This window comes from Phasianus colchicus, chromosome 2 (assembly GCF_987193195.1).
Source record: "Phasianus colchicus chromosome 2, bPhaCol1.hap1.1, whole genome shotgun sequence".
In the NCBI taxonomy this organism is placed as follows: domain Eukaryota; kingdom Metazoa; phylum Chordata; class Aves; order Galliformes; family Phasianidae; genus Phasianus; species Phasianus colchicus.
This window is the reverse complement of record NC_143437.1, coordinates 109144367-109168435: the sequence shown is the minus strand read 5'-3', so window position 1 is coordinate 109168435 and position 24069 is coordinate 109144367. Positions and strand designations below refer to the sequence as shown.

Below are 24069 nucleotides of genomic sequence, written 5' to 3'. Positions count from 1 at the left end.
CTCTATCCTTCATCCAGGTCATTCATGAAGTTGTTGAAAAGGACTGGGCCCAGCACCGACCACTGGGGATCACTAGTTATGGTCTCCAACCAGACTGTGCTGCTGATCACAGTCCCCTGAGCAATGCCAGCCAGCCAGTTCTCAAGGCACCTCACTGTCTGCTCATTAGTCCTGCACTTTCTAAGTTTCCTAGTAAGGATGTTGTGAGAGTGGCAGGAGCTGTGCTGTAGCCAAGATACACAACATCCACTGCTCTCCCTGCAACTACCAAGCCATTTATGACATCATAGAAGGCTGCCAGGTTGGTCAAGCACCATTTCCCATTAGTGAATCCATGTTGATTACTCCCGATCATCTTTTCTTCCACATGCTAGGAGAGGACTTTAGAATAAGCTGTTCCATTCCCTTCCCAGGAATGGAGGTGAGACTGGCTGCCTGTAGTTTCCCAACTCTTCCCTCTTGCCCCTTTTGAAGACTGCCGTGATATTGGCTTTCCCCCAGTCTTCAGGCACCTCTCCCACTCTCCATGACCTTTCATAGATGATAGAAGGTAGTTTGAAAATCACTTCTGCCAGATCTCTCAGCACTCATGGAGGCATCCCATCAGGTCCCATGGATCTGTGTTTATCCGGTTTGATTAGATGCTCTCTGACCAGATCTTTCTCAACCAGATTCCTTTCTCCAAACTCTCTCTTTTGTTGTCCTTGACCTCCTTTGACAGATTTAATTCCAGGTGGGCCTTAGCCTTCATAGTTGCAACCTTACATGGCCTGACAACATTCCTGTATTCTTCCCAAGTGGCCAGACCCTTTTTTCACATTCTATAAATTTTCTTCTTCCATTTGAGTTTCTGGTAATCATAGAATCATAGAATGGCCTGGGTTGAAAAGGACCATAGTTTCAATTCCCCCCGCTATTTGCATTGTTGCCACCCTGCACATATTTCTATCGTATTTTTTTTTAAGTATATATTTTTTCTGGAGAATTGAAAGGCTTGCTGCCTTTTCTTACTGAACTAGAAATCCTGATTTTGTGTGCTGTGACTTATTTGGTTGGACCAGAGACACCTGAATGATGTGGTGCGATATTGTACTCAGGGTGGCTTATATTAAACTTCTGACCTATGTTGGGCTCCACTGTTGCGTATCCTGTGGGATCATTCCACAGGGAAGCAGCTGAAAAAGGAGTTTTGCAGAAAAGGCCCTGGGATCTTGGTGGACATCAAGTTGGTTATGTGCTGGCAAATGACTTGATGGCAGAGAAGGCCAATGGTATCCTGGGTTGCACTGGGCATAGCTTTCCCACTGAGGTGAGGAAGGTGATCCTCCTCCTCTACTCAGCCCTGGTGAGGCCTATCTGGAGTGCTGCATCCAGTTCAGGGCTCCACCGTACAAGAAAGACAGGGGATTGCTGGATCAAGAACATTGAATGGCCTGAAAGATGTCTAAGGGCTTGGAGGATCTGTCACATGAGAAGAGGCTGAGACAGCCAGGATTGTACAGCTGGAGATAGGAAGGCCTGGGGGGACTTTATCAAGGCCAATAAATATCTAAAAGGCAGAATGAAGGAGACAGATCCAGACTCTTCTCAGTGAAAAGCACAAGAGGCAGCGGGCACAGAGCAAATGCAAGAGCTTCAACTTAAACATGAAAATAACTTTCACACTCAGAGGGCAGTTGGAGCACTGGCACAGGTTGCCCGGTGCAGTTGTGGAGTCTCCATCTGTGGAGATATTGTAAACCCAGCTGGATTCCACTCTGAGCACCATGCTCGAGGTGACCCTGCTGTGGGCAGAGGGTTGGAGCAGATCTTCTCCAGAGGCACCTTCCAGCCTCAGTGATTCTGAGAAGTGTAGTATTGTTAGGATTGTGGTTAGAAATTGCATAATTTCAAGTTTTCTGCCTTCTCATCATTTTCTTGATACATTCAGTGTCTACATCAGCCTGCTTGCATCCAAAGAGTGTGAAAGCTCAGTTATTTGAATTCTGGCTTAGGCCTGGGTTCAGATGCGCCCATTATAGTTAAAATCATGCTGTTACACATTTGCCTCTCTTCTAACCATGTTAAGAATTGCACACAAAGCCTGCAGGCCGTATAGTTTCAATTAACCTAATTGATCACAGTGGCTGTGCTGCCAACCACCAAAGTGTTGATAGGACTTCACTGGAAGCTCAGCTATTCTGTCATCATCTGGTCTCAAAATGTAGTTAAGATGAGCCTTCTCTTTCAGAACTTTTATGAAATCTTAAATTCAAGCCAATATGCAAAAGGCTCAATTTGTTGTCATTTTCTGTTTCTCAAGTTTTGCCACTAAGTGGCTCACTGGGATGTCCTGAACCTAATTTACATTAACTGAATAGTTTCTATCAAGACAGCAGACATAGCATCACTACCAGGGATTCATGGCCAACAAAAGAGTTTAGTCCTTTGCCCAGAGGACTTTGTCCTTCTGAAAAGATCAGAGGTGAGCATTTACAACACTGAAAACTTGAAACTTGTTTTTCTGAGTGTGTTCCACAAGAGGCTGTTGTCCCAGTGGCTGGGATGTCAGTTGCTTCATTACAACCCGATAACGTATCTCACGGCCTGCTCCTTGCTGAGGCGTATTTCTTATTTTAGCACCGAGTTAAAATGTTCATAACAAAGTAAAGCAAGGCTTGGTAAACAGTTATTTTATAGCTTCAAGGTTATTTTTGAGATATCTTTTATGGATGAAATATTTCAGAACGGATTTGGCTATCTGCTTGTCATTTCCTTCTAAAGAAAACTAAAAGGCATGAACACTTGTTTGTGAAGTTTCTAGGCCTGAGCTAGAATGTGAGCTAAATGTTTCTGTTTGCCTTCCCCAGAAAATTGAGCGGAATAGTTAGACCTCAAGATTCTATCAAGCTGAAATTCACTTTTTTTGGCGTGCAGCCCGATTAATTGTAGTTCTCTAAATACCAGGAATACCAATCCTAGAACCGTCAGAGGACAGTTGCTCAGAATAGCATTGTCTGAACTCTCAGGTGTGCTGCTCATCCTGAGAGGGCAAATTCCTCCTCCAGAACCACATCCTAAAGCTGGACCAGGCTGCAGGGCCACCCACATGCTGCTCACAGCACAGACCAGATGGCTGCAGCTGTGCCACTTGGCTTGTGTTGTAGGAGGGTACTGCTGATGCTCATTTAAACATTAAATACGTTTGAAAAAACAGCAGTATTTGGGGGTAACAAAGCATTGTAGGATGCGCTCACACAACACAGGACGCAATCTGCTGCTTCAGCTGCTGTGTGGTCTCAGAAAGCTGCAGCAGTTCTCTGCATTGCTGTTATACCATCAGCCTTTGGAGGTGTCATGTTCTTGTCATCCACCCTCTAAAGAAAGGAGTATACTTTCCTGAACTGTTTCCTTTCCTGTCCATTTATCTGTTCCTGTTCAGAACAGCCACACGTTGTGAACTGAGTATCTGTGAACTGAGTATCTCCTGTCTGCAACCAGAGACCTGTGCACCCCTGTTCCTAAGAGAGAACTTTTGGATCTAAGCTGTCAGAGCTTGGAGGGGTGGCTTGCAGGACACATTCTGTTCAGCATAGTAGTTCAGAATCAGCGTCACGTGATCAAATAAATTCTGCCATTTTATATGGTTAAAATGAAGCACTCATTTTCCTAACAGCAGGTTTGGAATTCATCCTAGGAAATGCAGATCTGTAGAAGGCACGTGCAGAAATGCATCTCCTTGTAACAGTGTATTACTGGCTGCAAATGGAGACGGGTCTGAATAGCTCAGATTGAATCATAGAATCATAGAATGGCCTGGGTTGAAAAGGCCCACAGTGCTCATCCAGTTCCAACCCCCTGCTGTGTGCAGGTCACCAACCAGCAGCCCAGGCTGCCCAGAGCCACATCCAGCCTGGCCTTGAATGCCTGCAGGGATGGGGCATCCACAGCCTCCTTGGGCAACCTGTTCCAGTGCCTCGCCACCCTCTGGATGAAAAACTTCCTCCTAAAACAGAGGCATGTCTGTCATCTAGAATGACAAAAGCTAATTGAGATGAACACATTTTCAATAATCAGAAAAGACTGTGATATCTTACTCTTAGTTTAGGTAGAAGGTGTGATGAATTAAACAGCGCTGTGGTGAATTATAGTAGAATCGTTGGAGTGCAAACTGAATATTCATTTGATTAAAGCCAATATATGAAGAATTCATGCTATTTTATATTGAGAATACTGTTTTCAGGCTATTTTTGCTTATCTCAGTACTCATTAGTCAACATAAAAGTGTTTTTTGGTTCTGTTATACTTCCAAATTTCCTTACCAGTTCTATAGTGACATTTTAATATTCATGTAAAGATATTTTCTTTCCATTGTCAATGAATGACAAATACAAAAGCAGATTTTGAAAAGGAGGGTAAAAGAGGAGCTGGAACTTACTATATCAAAAATATTATTAAATTTACTAAAAGAAGTAAAATAAATACTAAGATTTTTTTTCTTTCTCAATTACAGCTATGGGAGATCTCACTTACAACCATTAGTAGTAAAACTATTTTAAGGTAAAAGTTGGTCATTCTGTTTTTGGTCTTTTTTATCTCATGTTAATAGTAGCTATTTGAAAACTCTAAATAGATGGAATATTTTAAAGATAATTTTCAAAATTTTTAGTTGCAAAAAGCACTGTGCAGTGTTATTCCATCCCATCCTCATGTGTCAAGAGCTCCATGGAAAACAACAAAAAAAAGCATTTTAGATGTATGCTTAATATCATTCAGATTCAGTGTAATGAACACAGACGTTTACTCGCAAAGCAAAAACCCAAATCTCATCTAGCACTTGATCTAGCAGCTGGCAACCCTGCCTGTGGCAGTGGCTTGGAACTTGATGATCCCTGAGGTCCCTTCCAACCCAAGCCAATCTGTGATTCTATAATTCCATGATTTATGATGCCATGAAATGCATATAAATACAGAAGAAGATAGCACTCAGAAGTTTCAAGTAACTGGTGGATTTGGAAATTCATGATACTGTTGGAGATTTCTACCGTTTTTCATCACGTCTGTTAACATCTTGCCCAAAGGCTCTTCATGAGAATTTGAAACCTCCTTGAGCTGATCCTCATGCTGTTTCAATGCAAGTCTCATTTTAGATGTGCGAGGTGGATTACAATGCATAAGTTTTAGTCAAGAACCATGATGGAGAAGTAGAATTAGACTGAAATGGTGAAAGAGTGATCAAGAGGGACGTGTCAGTGCTGTGGGTACACATCACTGCCTCAAGCTGGTGCAAAAATTACCTAAAGAAAATATAGAAAGTAAGTGTGTGAAGACTAAATTACTGCTTGCCTTGGAGAAAAGGAGTGGATAAGTAGGAAGTAGGTCTCCTAAATGGAGATTCTAAAGGGGTGAAAAGTGGAAGGTGAGGAGAGGATAAAGCTGTGGATGCTGTAGGAAGCCATTGTTTTAAGGACATGGTTTTGGACTTGGTGATTTTAAGGTCTTTTCCAACCTGAGCGATTCTGTGATTCTAAGGATACATAACTGACCAAGTGAAAATTATCTAAATAAACCACAACAAATAGGCTTTTCCTGCACCCATGAGTTTTGATAATAAAGCCACCCTTATGTGTCTTGGTGAAGGTTGTAGAGGTGGCAGCTGTTTCAGTGAAAGAAATTTCTGATAGAATGGATCGTTTAGGTTTTGTTGCTAATGGGCTCTGCTGATGTGAACAAAGCTCACTAAATATACAGACATAACTGTTCTTATTTATATGCATAATATAAATTTCACATTGTATAATAGCTGTAAGACAATCCAGAGCATTTCCGGGGGATTATTGCACATCTTGGGTAGTTGAAGTCATCCAGCCTTTTGGCTTCATGCCTTAAAGCACTACCAGAGACATGTTATAATCGTCCAGAAATGCACTGCCTGTTGCAAATTACAGCTTAAGCCAAAATGTTCAATCTATTACACATACACCCAAAGTATACAATTTAACCAGGTAGTGTGATGTACGTGCTTTAAAAAAATTCTAAGTATGGAAGTGTTCAATATGTTTTTCCACAAGCTGGTGAGAATTTTCCTACCCATCCAGAACAACTCCAGAAAGTCCTTTCCAAGTCACTTTCTTTTCTGTTTCATCTCATTTTCATAATCCTTGACTTTTCTCTCTTTTCCCACTTTTTTGGGTCTTTATTTTGCAATTCTGCCCTATCTGAATAGGTAATTTAGGCTCTTTGTGGGATCCCTGAAGGATCCTGTATGCCTTCAGGTATTCAAGCATGGGATAGAATTACAGCAATTGGGTGTATTGGATGTCACAAGTAGTATTCAAGACTGAGCAGAGAAAACTGAAGGAGGACTATCACTAAAATTCTAGCACAGTCACTACTTTATCTCTCCAAATTACACTCCACAGGCAGAGTTTTTCCCATGGTGGATCTTTACTTGATCTAAATATTCATATAAATATCAGTTTTTCAACCCAGGCCATTCTGTGATTCTGTGATTAAGTGTCACCGTTTCCTTGTCTCGTTTTGCATGGGTTGTCCCTGTAGGGTCTCCTGTTTACCTTCTGCATTTTTCTGCTTTTCTCTTGCTCTGTAACCTGCTGTCCTGCACTGTGCTCTTTCACCCTAACTAGCAGGCATCTCAGCCTGATGCTCTCATTGATTCTGTTGTTACCAGCCCTGGGATTGTTTGCTGAACGAAGAAAGGGATTTCCAACAAGAAGGGGTTAAGATGAGGGCAGCCACACACACCTTGTGTTGTTTCTTTTTCCCAGCCTACTTGTTTTTGTCAGACAGAACAACAAGCAGAAAGCAAATTACAATGTTTTCAGATATTAACTGTAATATTATGTCTTCTTCCTTGTGGGCAGCTCTACTCCAAATGGCAGGCTGCCCATCGTAATGCACAAGGACACTGCTTTTCTGGGAGGCTGTGTCAGATAAAGCAGTTGGGTTTTCTGAAAGTGGAGATTTTTTTTTCTCCTCCTCGACTGGAACGAGACCTTATCAGCACGTAAACACAGCCTGAATGGCAACATAGATACCTATTTTACCTCATGTTCTGCTTCTTCAACAAAGCTTATTTCTCATGTGGCTATTAAAATAATAGCTTTCAAGTTAGAAAGTATGCTTGTTTGTGCTGCAATTATTAAAGTCTCAATTAGGACACTTTGCTTGCTATCTGGGCTGAGGTTTCCAGAGGATTCTGGGGATCTGCCTGCATGCAGCTCTGTCTGCAGCAGCAGATTGACTGTGTCTGTGCTCTCTGACACTAATATGCACTGAATGGTCCGTGTCTGTATTAACCCATTTTCTTATCCTCCAAAATAGGGTGGCTGTCTCTCAACTACCTTCTTCAAGTGGCTGTGGCCTCTGTGTACCTTTGAGCTTCTGTCCCTGCTGTGAGGAGCAGAGTTTGGCATGGGCAGTTCAGGTGTGAAGGGAATTTCCAGGGCCCAGGGATGTTCCCTGACACTCTTTTGACTTGACATTGAGTCTTAGTGTCTTAGGCTGCTCTGAATGCTGAGATCCTACACCTTGGCCTTCAGAACAGCCAAATGCTCATATGTGCTGTCTGACCTGGAAAAATAAGTCCCTCCACAGCCTGTGGCTTGGACAGGTACACTCCTTGCTGGGTAAAGAACTGGAGGGCCAGGTCCAGAGTGTGGTGGTGAATGGAGTTCCATCCAGCTGGAGGCTGGTCACAAGTGGTGTTCCCCAAGGGTTGGTACAGGGTCCTGTCCTGTTTAGTATCTTTATTGATGACCTGAATGAGGGGATTAAGTGCACCCTCAGTAAATTTGCAGATGATACCAAGTTGGCAGGAAGGGTCAACCTGCCTGGGGGTAGATAGGTCCTAACAGAGGAATCTGGGCAGGATCATGTTAGATCCCCTTCAACAGAATTCAGTATCTGATGCATTCTTTCATAGGATGATCATTAATAATATTAAAAATTGAAATAGGGCTAGTATTAAATGAGGAGGTTGGTAGCCCTGCCTGGGCGGGGGGGTTGGAGATTCATGATCCTTGAGGTCCCTTTCAACCCGGGCCATTCTGTGATTCTGTGATACTGTGACGGTAAGAAGTGGTAATAAGGAAAATATAGTCTCTGGTATACCCCAATGTGCGCTGTACGTTTGCCAAACGTTATCAGTATATCTGCATTTTTACTCTGTATTTTTGTTATATGTCATCGATAGTCAGAAATCTGTTCTAGAGCTTCTGTTGGGTTTGGACTGGGGCACTGGACATCTATTGCATATACCTGTAAGGTTTTTGCATAGTCCTTCTGTGTTCTGTGTCTCTATAATGAAGTCACAGTGCTTGGTGTGTGACATCAAAGGCTGTTGCTGGGAGAATGAGCATAATTTAGCAAACAATGACCACATTGTATGTGTAAGCAGGGAAAGAGAAGGCAAGTTATAAAACAGAACCTTTTTTATTTATACAGCAATGTTTTAATAACCAGCAGATTTTTCGAAAAGGGCTGGAAAAATAGTTAAAAGATAAATGTACTTATGTTTCAATGTTGTGATTTTTTGACAAGTACAAAAGTTCATTTCTGCATATTAAAATAAAAAATGCCCTTGGATTTCAGGTGGGATCCTGAGAGAGCTATTGCCATGCCCAACCAATGCTTATGGTGCGATAGCTGTACTACAAAGGGCTCCTGTGTATTTCGGGAGTCAGGATATAGCACTCTTCTGACAGAAAATGCCCTGTAATGAAGGTGAAGCTTAGACATTATTTATTCCAAATACAGGATCTTTCCATCTGCGAGTTTATAGAGGCTGAGAAATTGTTGAATTTGGAGATTTGCAAATACAAATTACAAGCTTGACTCTGAAAATATTCCCTCCTGGAAAACAAGTCCCATTCCCTCCTGCGAGCATTATCCTTGTGCACATTCGATTGGTACAGAAGGCATTTCTAACACGGATGGCTTTGCTCATAAAGACCTGGCACCACCCTCCTCTGGAACGAAGCAACTAAAACATTTCAGTCCTATCCTTGGGTTCATCTTGAAAACAGACTTTCACTTGTGTTGCATTATGGGGAGTATTTTTGCATCTCTTACCAGGTCCACTTCTTAGGCAGCAGCAGGTTAAAGTTAGAGCTGTGCATACTTTAAGAAGCCCAAATCCAAATTAAGCCTGGCACGCCTCCAGAAATGGCTGGAGCTGGCAAATTTAAATCATTTTCAAGTTGGGGTTGTTTTTTCTGGGCTTTATGTCATCACTTATGAGTTAAAACTGAGGAAAAACCTGTTTGGAACCAATTTAACCTCTTTTTGCCTCCTGCTTTGGTATAGAGTCTTTCTTCTGTACGTGTGACTTCTTTGCTGAGAACTAACCACTGATGGGATTATCCAATGTGTCGAGTCTGCAGAATTGCCCTTCTTGTAAAGCACGGGATTTTGAAACTTTTATTTTGAACATTAATAAGGCATCGATTGCTGAATTATCTTAAAAACAAAAACAAAAAACAACTGATTCTTAAAGCATTTTCATGTAAATGAATGATTTTTCTGCATTGTGTTTTCAAGCAATTCAGGTTTTAAATGATAATTTTAAAGTTGACTGGCATTACCAATAAGTTAGGAAGTGCTATGTTTCTGGATTAGGATCCATAGTAGATAACAATTTTCCTCCCTTTTATTTTTTGTGGATAACTCCTGTGTTGGGGAAATGATTCACACATAATGAGTTCATGGGTGAAACCACTCTTAAGCCTCAAATCAAAAAATACCTAATGGATATACAGCTTTATATATGAGGACGCCTATCATGAAGTGACCTGAGAGGCTGTAGAGAACATGGGCTGTGATTGTATAATGGGCATCTGAGGAAACGAGTTTATTGCAGTAAAAACTAGGTGCCTGGTTAGGACCTGACCTTTGCAAGAACTGTCCAAACATTTACTCTCTCTCACAACACCCTGATGAAGTAGAGAATAAATATTATCTCAATGTTATGGAACAAGAAGGGGAGCACTAAGAGGGTCTGGATTAAAAGTCAGGAATCTGTGGCATGCAGTTGCTTGCTTAATCCATTAGGCCACGGTGTTTGGGCTGCCAATAATCCTGTGCTCTATAAACTGGACAAAACCTTTAAAATACCAATTAGTTTAAATAGGCAGGAGTTCAGTTCTCCTTGCTAAAAACAGCCATTGCACGTCACGATAGCCAAACATGGAGAATTTTTTCCACCTCTATCTTCAATAAGGATTGCTCTTGAAGATACAAAGGTATCAAAGCCCTTCTTCTGGAGTTACAGAATCACAGAATCACAGAATTGCCAGGGTTCGAAGGGACCTCAAGGATCATGAATCTCCAACCCCCCTGCCACATGCAGGGCCACCAACCTTCCCACCTAATGCTAGACCAGGCTGCGCAGGGCCCCATCCAACCTGGCCTTGAACACCTCCAGGGATGGGGCTCTAGTTAAGGAGCTCAGAAAAAAAAGGATGGTATTTCCATTTATTTATTTATTTATCTGTGGTTTGAAGTTGAAGGAGGGCAGATTGAGGTTGGATGTCAGGGAGAAGTTGTTTGCTGTGAGAGTGGTGAGGTGCTGGAACAGCTGCCCAGAGAGGCTGTGGATGCCCCGTCCATCCCTGGAGGTGTTCAAGGCCAGGTTGGATGGGGCCCTGGGCAGCCTGGGCTGCTCTGAAATATGGAGGTTGGTTGCTCTGCATGTGGCAGAGGTGTTGGAGCTTCATCGTCTTTGAGGTCTCTTCCAACCCAAACCATTCTGTGACTCTATGATTCCATTTGATACAGCTTTCCATCCTGAAAATGTCCAAGTGGCCAGCATGCCATTTCTGTATCTGAATCTAATTTTAGCAAGTCCAGTTGTAGGCTTGCTTGCTAGAGGTGGTGATATATCCTCATGGGCCCCCAGCAGTACTGAAAAACTAGCAGTAACAGTATGATGTTGAGAAACATTAAATTTGATAGGCAAAATGAGAAGAAATAGTGTTTTGCCAGTGTACATTGTGGTGGAATCTATTTGAGGTGGAGGAAAAGAGTGATCCATGTTGTTCCTGACTAATGCTGTTATGGTCTGTGCTGCGTGTACAGATATATGTGTATGTATACTTATATGTAAACTTCAGCTTTAGGACAATGTATGCCAAAAATCTCTCTCATTTAAAACCAAATTTCATTTAAGCATCTGTATAAATAGCAGTCTCCTATTGCTTTTCTGTGGACTCTGTTGACATGCTTAGCTGTTAAATAATCATTACTTTAGCCTTAAATTACCATAGCACAATGTTAGGGAAGCAGTGCTGCACATGTAATTTATCTTGGTGAAGGGTTGTATCATGTTTGCCTGCAATAAGTTTACATTTGTTTTATACAGAATAAAATGAATGGAGCATAAATACATATTTATATGATTTACAGCAGTTCCCTGTGAAGGGCTGTCACCTGCTAGTTGAAACAAGGCTGGAAAGTTCTGTAGAAATGACAAAGGCATGACCATTGTCTATTCCAAACTGCAGTGGAGCTGAAATGATACAGGACAAGAGGGCAAATGCTGAGAACTGGAAAAACAGAAAAACAGAGCAGCATGAAATGTCAAACCACATTTTTTAAGGCGCTTTTTACTATATTTCCATAAATGCATGAGGGAATTATGTTGCAAATACTTGAAACTGTTTATTTTCATTTTTGGCTTGATTTTCTAGCATTGAAAAAACCATGTCTAATGATCTTGAGCATTCTTAAAGAAAAAAAAAATTATATTTTACATAATGGTTTGCATGTGTGAGTTCCCTCTGGCAGGAGCACTGTAATTAGCCTGTCGTCTCTTCAAGAAGAGACTATCTGTCTTAAAGATGCAACAGCAAGTCTTGGCTGCTAGAGCTAGCAGCAGAACGCGGTGATTTTGTTAGAAGATAAACACGATCCCTTTTCACTTATTCATCTTTCTCCTCTTCCTGCTTCTTTGGCTCAAAGCTGGCCTGGAGAAGCAAGGACAGCTGAGTACAAACAGTTTTCTTCCTTCCTCGTTCAGCAAACCATGGCGAAAGATTTTGGCTTCTTGACATCAAAAACTTTGCTTCAACTCAACTTGGAACTGCTTGGGCAGCCTTTCAAAACTCAAAAGGTACAATAAAAGGCAACTGAACTTCCTGTTTTACTCATAAAGTAGCAGATTCAGCTAAGGCACGTTTTCCTTTGGGACTGTCTATATACTGCCCAAGAGAATCGAGGATGTGGAATATTATTTCTTTGCACAACTTTATTGAAGCTATTAAAAGACAATCAGCTAGACTAGGGTGGTGGCAGACAGTGTTGTGTGTTTCAGCCTTTTGCGGTCTTGTTACTAAAGGAGAGTAATTTCGGTAGAAAGACTGCTGCTTTTGGGTAGCCATGTGTGCCCTTGATCAGAGCAGGGGGAAGGAGAGAAGGAAAACTTAAAACCACCACAGAGTCAGAAAAATGTAACTGGTTTGAGCTGGCATCGCAGTGCTGGTGTGTGTTAACTCTTGGTATTATCATGCCTGAGGTTTCGTTTCCAGCGTGGACAGTGAGAGCTGTAATACAGGAGGTGATCGCACATGGCATCTTTCCAGGCCTGGCTGGTTTCATTAGCAGGGACTGTGTGAGAAGGTGAGGTTTCCAGTGGGGACTGGAGTATATCAGATTTCCTTCCGAAGACTGCCATGCACGTGTGTCAGTCCATCAGAGAATGTGTTGATATGTTGCTGAAAACTAACTGCAGTGGCAAGGATGTTTCTCCGTGGATAACAATATATATGGACCACATTCCTTAAAGATACCAGTCTTCAAATTCTTTGACCTGTGCCACGTCCGTTTATTCTTGTTCTTGCTTTGTGATCCTTCTGCTTGGTGCTGTCCTTCTGCCCCTCTTCTGTGTTGCATAGTTTGTCTGAACGGTATAATTTTCTTTTCTTATTCCTTACAACCTTTCTCTCTCCACCCCTCTGCTTTCTTGATACTTTCCTTTACCAAATAGTCAGAGATTTTCTCAATTCTCAGTTCCTATGTAAGCTGTAATTTTGTTCTATTATGAGTGAGCGCTGCTACTGCAGGCCTGGAACTGATTACTGTTTGCATTTATCCAGCATCACCAGCCAAAGAGTCAAAGACCAAAGCGACTTCTGGGAACCTACAAAGGCTTTAAAAATTACCTTGTTATTCTTTTCAGATCCCCCCCATTTGATGGGAATTTCTTTCTCTTTCACTTGTACCTGGAACTCAAAAATCAAGGTTATCTTTTTAAATGTTCTAATAGGTGACTCTCCTCAATCTCCTCAACAGTCCAAAACCCAAAATCTCATTTCAAATTAGCCCCTATTTGCAGTCTTGGACATCTCAAAAAGTCATTGATCACATACATGATCATGGGCTCTGTCTGCTCTTTTCTGAAGCGTATTTCAAAATTCTGCATTCACAGACCTTTGCTGGGAGGCTCAGAGCAAAGCTTTGGTGAGTTCTGTATTGTTTATTGGCCCCAATTGGAAGGATTGCTGTTCGTTTTAGGAATATTTCAGTACTTTAGTGCTCATCCCAGAGAGAAGAAATAGCATAAATAAATAAATAATCCATTTAAAAGTTGGAAATTGTGGATGGAGAAAGGGAAATCTGTTGAAAGCGTTAAGGAGAAGCTTGTGCTCTTCTGAATTTACATGTTAAAATGTCTAGTTTTCCACTTTATGAACGTTGCATGCTACTACTCTGTTCAAGATAGGATAATTTAGATCTACGTTGCAGAAGAGGTTGTCCTGGACAGTCTGGTAGCTCTTCTGCCTTTCAGCTCCTGGCAGTGACTGCATACAGGAAGTCTCATTTGAGAGAGAGAGAAAACCATCATGAGCTGAGACGGAAATAGTTCTAACTTTTGCTGTGTCAGTGCCTTCCCTGCAGAGCTCTGTCTCTGTAATAAATCTTGGTTTGCCTTGAAACTCCCATGCATTGACCTTTATACTCTCCAGGAAGTCTCCTCAGCAAAAACAATAAATATATGTATTTTGAAGTGACCATTGATCTAGCCATCTTCTTCTTCGTTCCCTTCTTGGTAGTTTTGGTCCCACACGGAAACATTTATTTCTGAGAATGGCACTGCTGGTCTGGCAGATTTCAAAGCCACAGTAAAAACAACTTTCTTAAGTGATCTTGTTTGGAATGACGTGTCTCATTTTAAGCCTTCTCCATGCTTAGCTTATCTCTGGACTGGGTAAATGGGTGAGTTCTGAAGTTGTCTCCCTGTTCTTCCTCCCTTGGCCAGTATTTGAAAGTTATTGATAGGAAACAGTGAATTGAGTCCATTATCCTCCTGGTCCCTAAAATATTGTGGAATAGCCATTCATTGGTCTTGAATGTTCTGCTATTTCTTAATTTGGATTTGTTGTCCTTTCTCCATCTCAGTGTCTCCCCATATATCTTCCCAGCATTCCTCCTAGCCACTCTGTCTCCAAGTTCATCTTCTCAGAATAGGCCAGCTGAATTAGTACACAGTATCTACTATTTCCTAGACGTGAGTGTATCACTGAAAAAATGAACTCACATTTTTTGACTGTGTTGCCTTTTCATCACTGTTGTTCTTCAGGTTATGAATTGATAACCATCAACTAAATTCCTTCCTCCATTACTGTTATCCTGAAATCATTTATTACATCTTTTTTTCTTTTATTCCTCTTTTCTGATGCTGCTGGCACAAGGTTTGTTCAAGTCAGCTGGAATTGGACTGTGATTGTTTTTGCAAGATGCACAAACAGAATCATAGAATCACAGAATGGTTTGGGTTGGAAGGGACCTCAAGGATCATGAAGCTCCAACCTCCCCTCCACAGGCAGGGCCACCAACCTCCACATTTCACAGCAGCCCAGGCTGCCCAGGGCCCCATCCAACCTGGCCTTGAACACCTCCAGGGATGGACGGGGCATCCACAGCCTCTCTGGGCAGCTGTTCCAGCACCTCACCACTCTCACAGCAAACAACTTCCCCCTGACATCCAACCTCAGTCTTCCCTCCCTCAATGTCAAACCATTTCCCCTTGTCCTGCTGTTATCTACCTTTTCAAAGAGTTGGTTCCCCTCCTGTTTATAGGCTCCCTTTAGGTACTGGAAGGGAGTAGATGTGTGGATGTGTAGGGAGTCGATGAGTAGATGTGTACTGGAACAGGAGCAAAAAAAAAAAGCGTAGTGCTGACCCAACGCCCACCCTCAGAGCATTTCCATGGGTTTTGCTTTCACTTAAGCATGAGGGCCAGCCTGGCCCCACTGACTGGCTGCTGGGTGGTGGTTGGAATGCAACTTCTGATTTGGTTTTATCCAAAAGGAGTCCGATTCGTGTGCACAGAAATCACTCCATGGTGCAAACCAATGGGGGTGAATGGAAGATCTGTTTCAAAACAGCACCTGGATCAGCTGGTGCTTAAATATTGTGGTGCTTGTGGTCAAAATGCTCCTTAATGATCTCATTGGATGTCTTCTTTTCACATTAACGTTGGCATTATTGTAGAGACAATCATCATAATTGCTGATTGGGTAACTTGCATTTATGTAGAAAAGTTATAGCAGAAAAATTCAAGTTAGAAGTGAGTCTCAAGGAAGTAGTGATGGAACAATCTACAGAGTGAAGTTCTGCATTGTGTAGTTCATGACTTCAAATGGAGGTCAAATGAATTTCTGGAAAATATGCCTTTGTTAAACTGGTTACTGGCCAAAACTAGGGGCAACTGGCTGGAATTCTGTGGTCTGTGGTACACAGGAGGTCAGGCTGGATGATCTAATTTTTCCTTCTTCCTTTAAACTGTATGAATGTGAGCAATCCTCCTGATTACAGGATGCTTCTGGCATTGAAAACTGCAGGATCAAGCTGCAGTTACCAGGAAAGAACAGTGCAGTTCTGCCATCAAATTAATTTCTTAATTGTAGGATATCACATAACAGCATTGTTGTATTCTGATTTATGATGCAAAGACAAGCTTTGTGTCAGCAAGGAAGCGAAAAAGCACTTGTTGAACAATTTAGATTAGGCCAGCTGTGTATTGGATGCTTGGACTTTGGTATTGCTTATCACAAGTCAAATTCAAAATCAGAGCTGAAATCGGACTTTGTTTTAGAATTTCAGTGCCAGGAAGGTTAACGGCTTATTGACAGCTTTAGGAATGAAATGTCAGGGAGGAAATTGGAGCAAACATATCATGAGCCAGCACACAGCATGGCTGGTTTTAATAGACACGGCAGATCTTCTGTAGTAATGCCTCCATTAATAGTGCAGTTATCACTGTTTCCAGATGGTGTGATCATAAACACAGAGAGCTTTTTCAGGGCCCTATAATTTATCCTGATCTCTTCCTCCTCTGGATTCTCCCAGAAGGAAGGCAAGTGGTACCACAGCCCACCCCAATGGTTTTCTTCTCTTTTTTTTTGCCAGGAAGTGTGGGATGGGGGCAGGATTACATATGGGGGTCCATGGAGCCCACCAACAGAGACTGCTCTGAGTATTGACTGAGAAAGAACGTTTACTGCCTTTCTTAGCCATTGTGTTCTCTTTTCAGTGGGTCGCTTGTACTGAGCTGATCCATTCCCCAGTTGGAAGGCAGGTTGCAGCTCCTTCACACCCACCTTAAACCCTCAGTCTTTCTCTTTTTTCTTTTAAATCAAAGTTTTCCTAACCAAGTACACATTCATTCTTTGTTTTTCACTCAACCACTGTGAAATCATCATTACAGATGAAAACCTGGAAAATCAGGAAATGAGAGATGTTTTAAATTAACTTCTTAACAAATAATACTCCTTGAAAAATTGTTGAACCGCTGTAGTCTTTACAGTAAGGATGGGTTTGCACACACTTAGAAATAGAAAATTAATGTGTAGCTTCTAAGGAAGAAAACTATATCAAAAATAGGTTTTACTCTTAAATATGCAGCATTGGGAAAAAGCAAGTTGAAAAATATACTGAAATGTTACCATGTTCTTTCAAAAAATGTCAGATCTTAATGTTTCTAGAAAGAATGAGAGACAGCTATTTTTCCCCATATTTCTTTGTTGTAAATTAATTAAGAAATTTTGCACATCTCAGTTTAGACCATTGGGTTAACCAAACCAGTAAATGTGTGAAAAAAGGTATCTACTTTTGGCTTCTAATTATACAAGAAGGAAGAACATGTGTTACTGTTATATTTTTTTTGCCACATCTATCTTTTGCACATTTGAGAAAGGAGTTGGAAAAGAAAGAAAAATCGAATTTTCATTAAGCTATGTGGTTTCAAACTGCTTGGGTATATCCAAAAGTCAACTCCAGTGCCTGAAACTTGCTTTCACCGAGTAGCTGGTAACTGAAAATCATAGAATAATGGAATGGTTTTGGTTGGAAGGGACTTTTGAGATTACCCAGTTCCAACCCCTGCTATAGGCAGGGACACCTCTCATAGCCCAGATTGCTCACAGCCCCATCCAGCCTGGCCTTGAGTGCTTCCACATAGGGGGCATCCACAGCCTCACGGGGCAACCTGTGCCAGTGCATCACCACCCTCACATTAAAGAATTTCTTCCTAGTACCTAGTCTTAATCTACTCTCTTCCAGTTTAAAACTATTCCCACCCACCCTGCCCTCCCATAGTTATCTTACTTTTGGTTACTGTAGCAGCATATCTTTTCATATCTTGCTTTCTGTTACTTGTAACAAAAAACCATGTGATTAATAGAATATTTTAATTGCTTTGACTTTGCTTTTGTCTCTTTGACCTAGAAAATTAGTGCTTTAATAACCAGTGTCCTTGTTAGTAACTTATTATGTGGCTCTTTTTTTTGGAAACACAGTTGAATATATGGCATAGTGTGAGGAATTTTTATGTGATTTGTCTAGAGCTTTTGTTGCTCTACAAACCTTCTCTGAACAGACTATATGGTAAATGAAGAGTTGGAGGTCTCAGGGGTGGATAATGGACAATAGGTGCTTTTACTTCAGTTGCCTGTTCAAATCCAATCTGTCCAAGATTGAAAATTGTTCTCTTTCAATACTGAGCAAGTGGCCTGTGAGTAATTAATTGGTTGACTCTGCCTGGTGTCAGATTAAAATTTTCCCACAAGGACAACCACCACTCCAGTTGGCACCCTTGCCAGTTGTTTCAGAAGCCAAAACTGAGTCATCAGACATCTTTGCTCCATTCCCTTCCCTTTGAGGGCCAAGATGTTGCATTGTGCAGCATGGATAGGCTTATATTTTGTTCTCTGTGAATACAAAACCTATCATAAGCACTTTATGAAGCACAGCAGAACAAAATTGTTTCGTTGAGGATGGAAGAATCCCACCCTCTTCAGACACAGTTTCACTGACAGCTCCTCTTCAGGAGGAAATACCAACAAAAACACTCAGCTTCACAATACATCTACATCTGCTGAGAGTTCTGTGAGATTTGGTCAGACATTTTCAGTTGACCTATGCTCAGCTAAAGACAAAGGGAGTGGAAATAGCCTTAAGTGGTACCACTTTATCAAGAAAAATTGGAGCTTGCTAGAAATGATGGTTTGCAAGATCATCTGGTCTCAGAGATAAGCTAGGAGTCTGCGTTTCTGGAGTGAAAGCCTTTGCCAAGTGGAACATTTCCATAAAGGTGAAGTATTTTTGAGCAATTTCTTCAGTGGATTAGGCACAGAAATGCTTTTTCATGAGCAAACTTAATAATTGCAGACAGAAGAAAAAAAAGAAAAAAGAAAACTGCATACTTCATTTATAGATAATATCCAAGATTGAACTTAAGCTTGTGGGAAGTAAGAAACTCCCTCAAGCTTCTGAGGGCTCTGTGCCTGGGATGCAAATAGCTGACGACTCTAAATTGGTGTTTATGACCCTCCTGCTCCTATACACACACAGTGCATTTTTCTGACATGCCCAGTGCCCAGTACCCCATTTGGTACTGCCAAAACTCTTCTGTCCTACAGTTATTAGAAGCAATAAATCCAATTTCCTATAGTTTTTCAACTGACCACTGGTATAGCTGTAGAGCCAGAAGTTGGTTGGAAAAGAATGAGGTAAGTTTTGAATGGAATTTTGTGAAGACAAAGAGCCCTTCACTTCTTCACGTAGACGGTGTCAATGTCAGTAAGAGACAAGGACCTGCAGAATGAAGGTTGGAAAGCAAAACTGTAGTGAGAGAGGTGCAAAAGTGAGTAAGACAAATTATGGAAAGGTGGGAGATTGGGCTGGGAAGGAAGGGATGGATAAGCTGGACTGTGCTGCAAAGATAAATTGAAGGAAAAGTCAATAGTTGGCATTCAGAATCTCAAGGTTAGCATTTATTTTGTAGAAATACTCGAGACTATGTTGTTCTTTTATAGTAATATATGACAATTGCACAACTATATGGCAAAACATAAAAACTAATATTTATGATATGTGTGCTACAAATATTGACATGAAGATCCATAGTTGCCCAGCTGCATATCTCATCTCGTTTAATACTATAGTTAGTAGTTCCACCCCAAAGTATTTGAGGAAGATGTTGAATCAACCAGTAATGATGGAATGTGATGATCTGCAGTAACCTCTGCCAGCTTCATCTGTCCTTTCTACTTCATCACCTTAGCATCTGAAGCCCAGTCTGGCTTCTCTCTGTCCCTTACTGGAGTTCTGTGTGGTATGCCAGTAACATGGGAAGCTGAGGAGTCAAAGTCCTCACCATACATTGTGCTACAATGGTGCATATCCCTGCCCTGTACAATGAAAATCAGCTTGTTCCTTCACAGTACGTGCTGATGGAGGCTTCTGTGGAATATCATTTACAGCCGTGTTGTCTTTGTAGATGCCTTCTACGACGTGAGAACACTGATGAGTGGAGGGGGAGGGGGTCAACCTTCCACTTCCCATATGGAAAACATCTGTAACTGGCAATACATCTCCCTCTAAAGAAATGTGCTGCTGTTTCATAGTTTCTTCAAAGTGTTACAGAGACAAAAGGTATCAACTTGAATTTTTACCAGTATCGACTGTATCAACTTGAATTTTAAGTGATGCCCCAGTCTCTAGAGCCGTTTACTGTAATACCGAAGTAGTCTTTTAAATGAGACAGACAACAATGTTTTACACTGCCTCACACAAAAAGAATGTAACATCAACTGCAAAACTATAGAGTAGTCAAAGTGCTCCAAAAATAAAACAAAAGAAACAATATTGTGCCCTTTTATTGTGGCCCCTTAGCTACAGTCCTCTGAGAGCAGTGCTGATTGATGTCAGTGGTGCAACCTAAAAATTAATGTCAATTATCCAAAACAAAGCGCACATAAGTGATGTTAAGGGTCTGATTTCAGTCCACAAAAGGCAGGAAATTCAGAGCTACTGGAGAGCTGAAAACCTGGATTTGACATTCCTGTCTTACCAACAGTCATTCTGCTTGGGTTGAAAGAAGAAACAAAGAAAAAAGGAGTTACACCATTATAATAAATAATGTGACCGAGACAACACACTCTCTCTTTGCCAAAGTCAGGATCCACTGGGTGCCATTACTTTTAGGACCAGCAACTGCAATGTGTTCTAGGTTTGGGGATTAATAATTCCCCTACTAGCCTTCTGCTTTCTTTTTTTTTTTTTTTTTAATGTAAACACTTTTTAGTTAGCAATACCTCCTAATGAAATCTAACTAACTCTTCATTGTCAGTAATTGTTTATTGTTTCTGTATTTCCAGCAGTCGGAAGCGGGGATGTTGCTGTTGGCATGTTCAGTGCATGTTATGTGTTTGATGCAATAGTTCTGCATCCGAACAGGATCGACCCTGCGCTCTTTGATAAATGAACATGCGGTAATCGAGCTGTTCTGGTGTCAGCATGCACACAAATCAAAATGTTCTTACATCAAAGAGTGCTTATGAAGAAAGGAAAAAAAAAAAAAAAACCTTCATGCAGCATTTAAATATTCCTCGATGTTATTAAAAAAATATGGGCTGCGATATCATGAAAAGCCCTTGATGGAGATACACGCGGATAATCCATCTCCCTTTTTGTAAGGGAGATATATTTAATGACTGAACAGTGGCAATCAGCCAGGAGAATCTTAAGGCCTGGCCAGTTTTTTTCTAGGCAAGTGTCAGTTTTGTAGATGCACATATAAATATATATCTTCTATAAAATAGGATACAAAAGAAAAAGACAAGTGGTGCTCAAGAAGAGAAATGTTGATGTGATGGGTCAGAGCGATATTGCTATTGACATTGGTCTGGACTAGCAGTTCAAAGGAAGTTTCAGTTAAGTAAAATTGGCCAAAGTAAGTAATATGTGTAAGTCGGTCTATGGAGGGGAAGATAGTATGAAAATTCAGATTCAGCCTAGTTATTTTTTCCTTGCAACATAAATGTTACCTCTGTCTCTGTGGACCAATCAATCAGGAATGAATGAAAGGAAATTTTAATGAATTCTAGGAAGGACATTTTGGAATTCTGCTGTTCTGAACAACTGCTCAGTGTCTCCAGGATGGGCCATTTTGCCAAGATGTTGGGCAAGTACAGAACAGACAGAAAGGAATCTGTACGTTCATATGTAACTTGAGCCACTCATTAGGAAGACTAGAAGTCCATCTTTTCCTATCAGGGAGCTTTCCCAACAAGTGAAGATTGGTTTTAGTGTAAATTAGAAAACGAGCTGGCCTTCTTCAGGGCCCCAAGTTTCTCAATCCATCCTTGCATCTTGTAGCTTGACGGAAGTTCCTTGAAGGTACAGCACGGCCTGGGCAACCTGAGGGGCTTTCAGCAGTCTTGGTGTGCTGGCCGGTGTGCTATTAGTGCTATTTGTGGGCTTGGGACCCCAGTGCAAATGTGTGAGGAGTCTGTCCTGCGGGAAGAGACGGTGAGGCCTAGGAGCGCTCAGCTCAGCAGGGAGGCTTTGGGGCAGCAGCAGGAAACCCCACAGCCTGCAGAGCTCCAGGTCTGCAGCACAGGCAGTGGTTGGAGGAGGCTCCTCTGTCGTTGTGTCCCCACTTGCTCATTTACCAAAGAAGCCACCCACAGCTGAGCTCTTAATGTGCTCGGCATGTTTCAGCACTGAGGCCCTAATTGCGCGCTGTCGGCAGATAGTGAGCAGGGCCGCGATCACACACCCAACTTCCACGGATCTGTTATTGTTCACAGATGACCAGATCATTCCTGTTACCAATTGCTTCCTTTTCTTATCCACTGTGCAGATACCAAGTAAATCTGTTCTTCATGCTGCTTTCTTTTCCACATCCTCTTGCTTAGATCTAGCTGGAATGGGATAAACGTGGCATTGCTTTGCCACGGCCGGCGAAGTCTAACATTGAATTGAATTGCTGTTTAAGGGGGGAGGATCTTCCTGTGATTATCACCAATTACAAGTCAAGTGTTAACTGCTCAAAGGAACTAGCTGCTCTGCCTTGTGTTTTTTTTACGTGTACATTGCATTCCCTGCACAAGGAGTGGGACAGCTTGCATGTAATTAAAGAACAACTTTTAATTTCCTAAATTGTAAATGCTTCCTGTCATCAAAAATCAAATAACTGTATCAATATATGACTGGATTAAGGCTCAAATAAGAGATGGGTCTTTGTTTTGAAGGATAAGCACGCCTAGCTTTCACACACCATTTTTTTCAGTTTCGATTGGACCGTGGTCTTTAGAAGTTCAGTAGGGACTAGAAAACGTAGTTTGATTTGGGGCTATTTCTAATATGAATGCCATAAAACAAGGCAGTGTACAATAATTTATTCTGCTGTGAAGTATTGTTTTAGCTGAGTAAACTGCCTCCGCACTTGGATGTTTTTTTCCAGTGAGCAGCAGAAATACATGTGAAAGATCGATTGGATGTCAGTCTAAAGCCTAATCCTAGGTAATTTATTCCATTTTACCTGAGAGAAAGCTCCAAATATGTGTTCTTCTGTTTTTAATCAGTCCAACTACAATTGATTCAACTTTTGCCTGAATAAGGAATGAGTAAAAACTGAGCGAGAGCCTCAAGATTTGGCTCTTATTCATTAACCTCAGGGCAGATTTCATTTTGTATGATTTTTAAGCTATTAAAATGTTGGTTGGCTTCCATTTGAGCTCAAATTCCTAATATCACCAAATAATTATGTGTAGATGATGAAATGAAAAAACAGGCCTGTAGTCTCCGAACGCACATTTCAGTCTGGGTGGCTGAAATGGCTCATAACGTTCAATGCATGAAAATGGGGTGGATTGAATAAATTAGCAGAATCACAAAAGGAAACCACTATAGGAAATAGTTTTACACGTGTAATCACTGAAATACTCTAGTGAATGTGTCAATCCATACTAAATAAATATATTTGTTTATAGACATGCTCTGTATTAGCTTCCACTCTTTCACAGCACTTTGCCAAACAAAATCCCGCTAGAAGTAGGATGTTCGCACCCGAGTAGGAGTTTCTTGGATAAATATTTTTTCTATATTGAGACCAAAACCACTTCTACAAATTTCAGACTTTGATTGAAATAGTGTATTTCTTTTTGCTTTTTTTTTTTTAAATGCTTTTTGCTTTCTTTTTTTTCTTGTGTCCCCCGCCCTCCCCCCTGCATCTCCTCCACTGGCAGCCACTGATGCATTACCTTAATTCCTCCTACCTCCCACTGCTCCGGTGCGCGGGAGCCGGCTGTGGACAGACTGCATCCGTCAGTCAGTGTGCGTGGCTGGAGGGCCTCCACCCAAACACCACCACCCACTAAGGACCTCAGAACCTGAGAAAATTCCTCTTTTTCCAGAGGTACTGTCCCATGTCCTCTGTGATATACTCATTTCCCCATGAACGCATTGAATCCAAAGGGAGAGTAGAGATGCTGCGCCCTCTGCCACGTGCATTCACACAGTGTCTGCAGAGGGTGGGGGGAAGGAGAAGTATGTTGCAAAATGCCATTAGATGCTCTTTCTTTTGGTACAACAATTTCAACAGTTTCAAGAAAAGAATATAAGTGGAATATATCTTTTTTTTTTTTTCCCTGATGATTTATTTCAGAGTAATACTCTCCCCTCCTCTCCCATACCTTCCAAGTTCAGCCTTCATTTCTGTACCTCTGGTATTTTAGCCATTACAATGGGAGATACAACACAATGAAAATAATAGTTATTGAATAG

General features: G+C 41.4%; 1 protein-coding gene and 1 long non-coding RNA gene across 4 annotated transcripts in view; both read left to right on the top strand.

The window, feature by feature from the left end:
• Positions 1-24069, top strand: part of SUPT3H (SPT3 homolog, SAGA and STAGA complex component) — a 271837-nt gene that overhangs the window by 238218 nt on the left and 9550 nt on the right. The window lies entirely within an intron of this gene.
• Positions 345-22630, top strand: LOC149919272 (uncharacterized). 3 transcript variants are annotated; one of them, XR_016464592.1, is made up of 4 exons: positions 345-421; positions 2303-2464; positions 4493-4539; positions 19778-22630. It is a non-coding gene; the product is annotated as an uncharacterized LOC149919272 (long non-coding RNA). The 3 variants fall into 3 exon arrangements; XR_016464591.1 differs by having other exon boundaries at positions 2303-4539; positions 19778-19932; positions 20658-22630; XR_016464590.1 differs by having other exon boundaries at positions 2303-4539.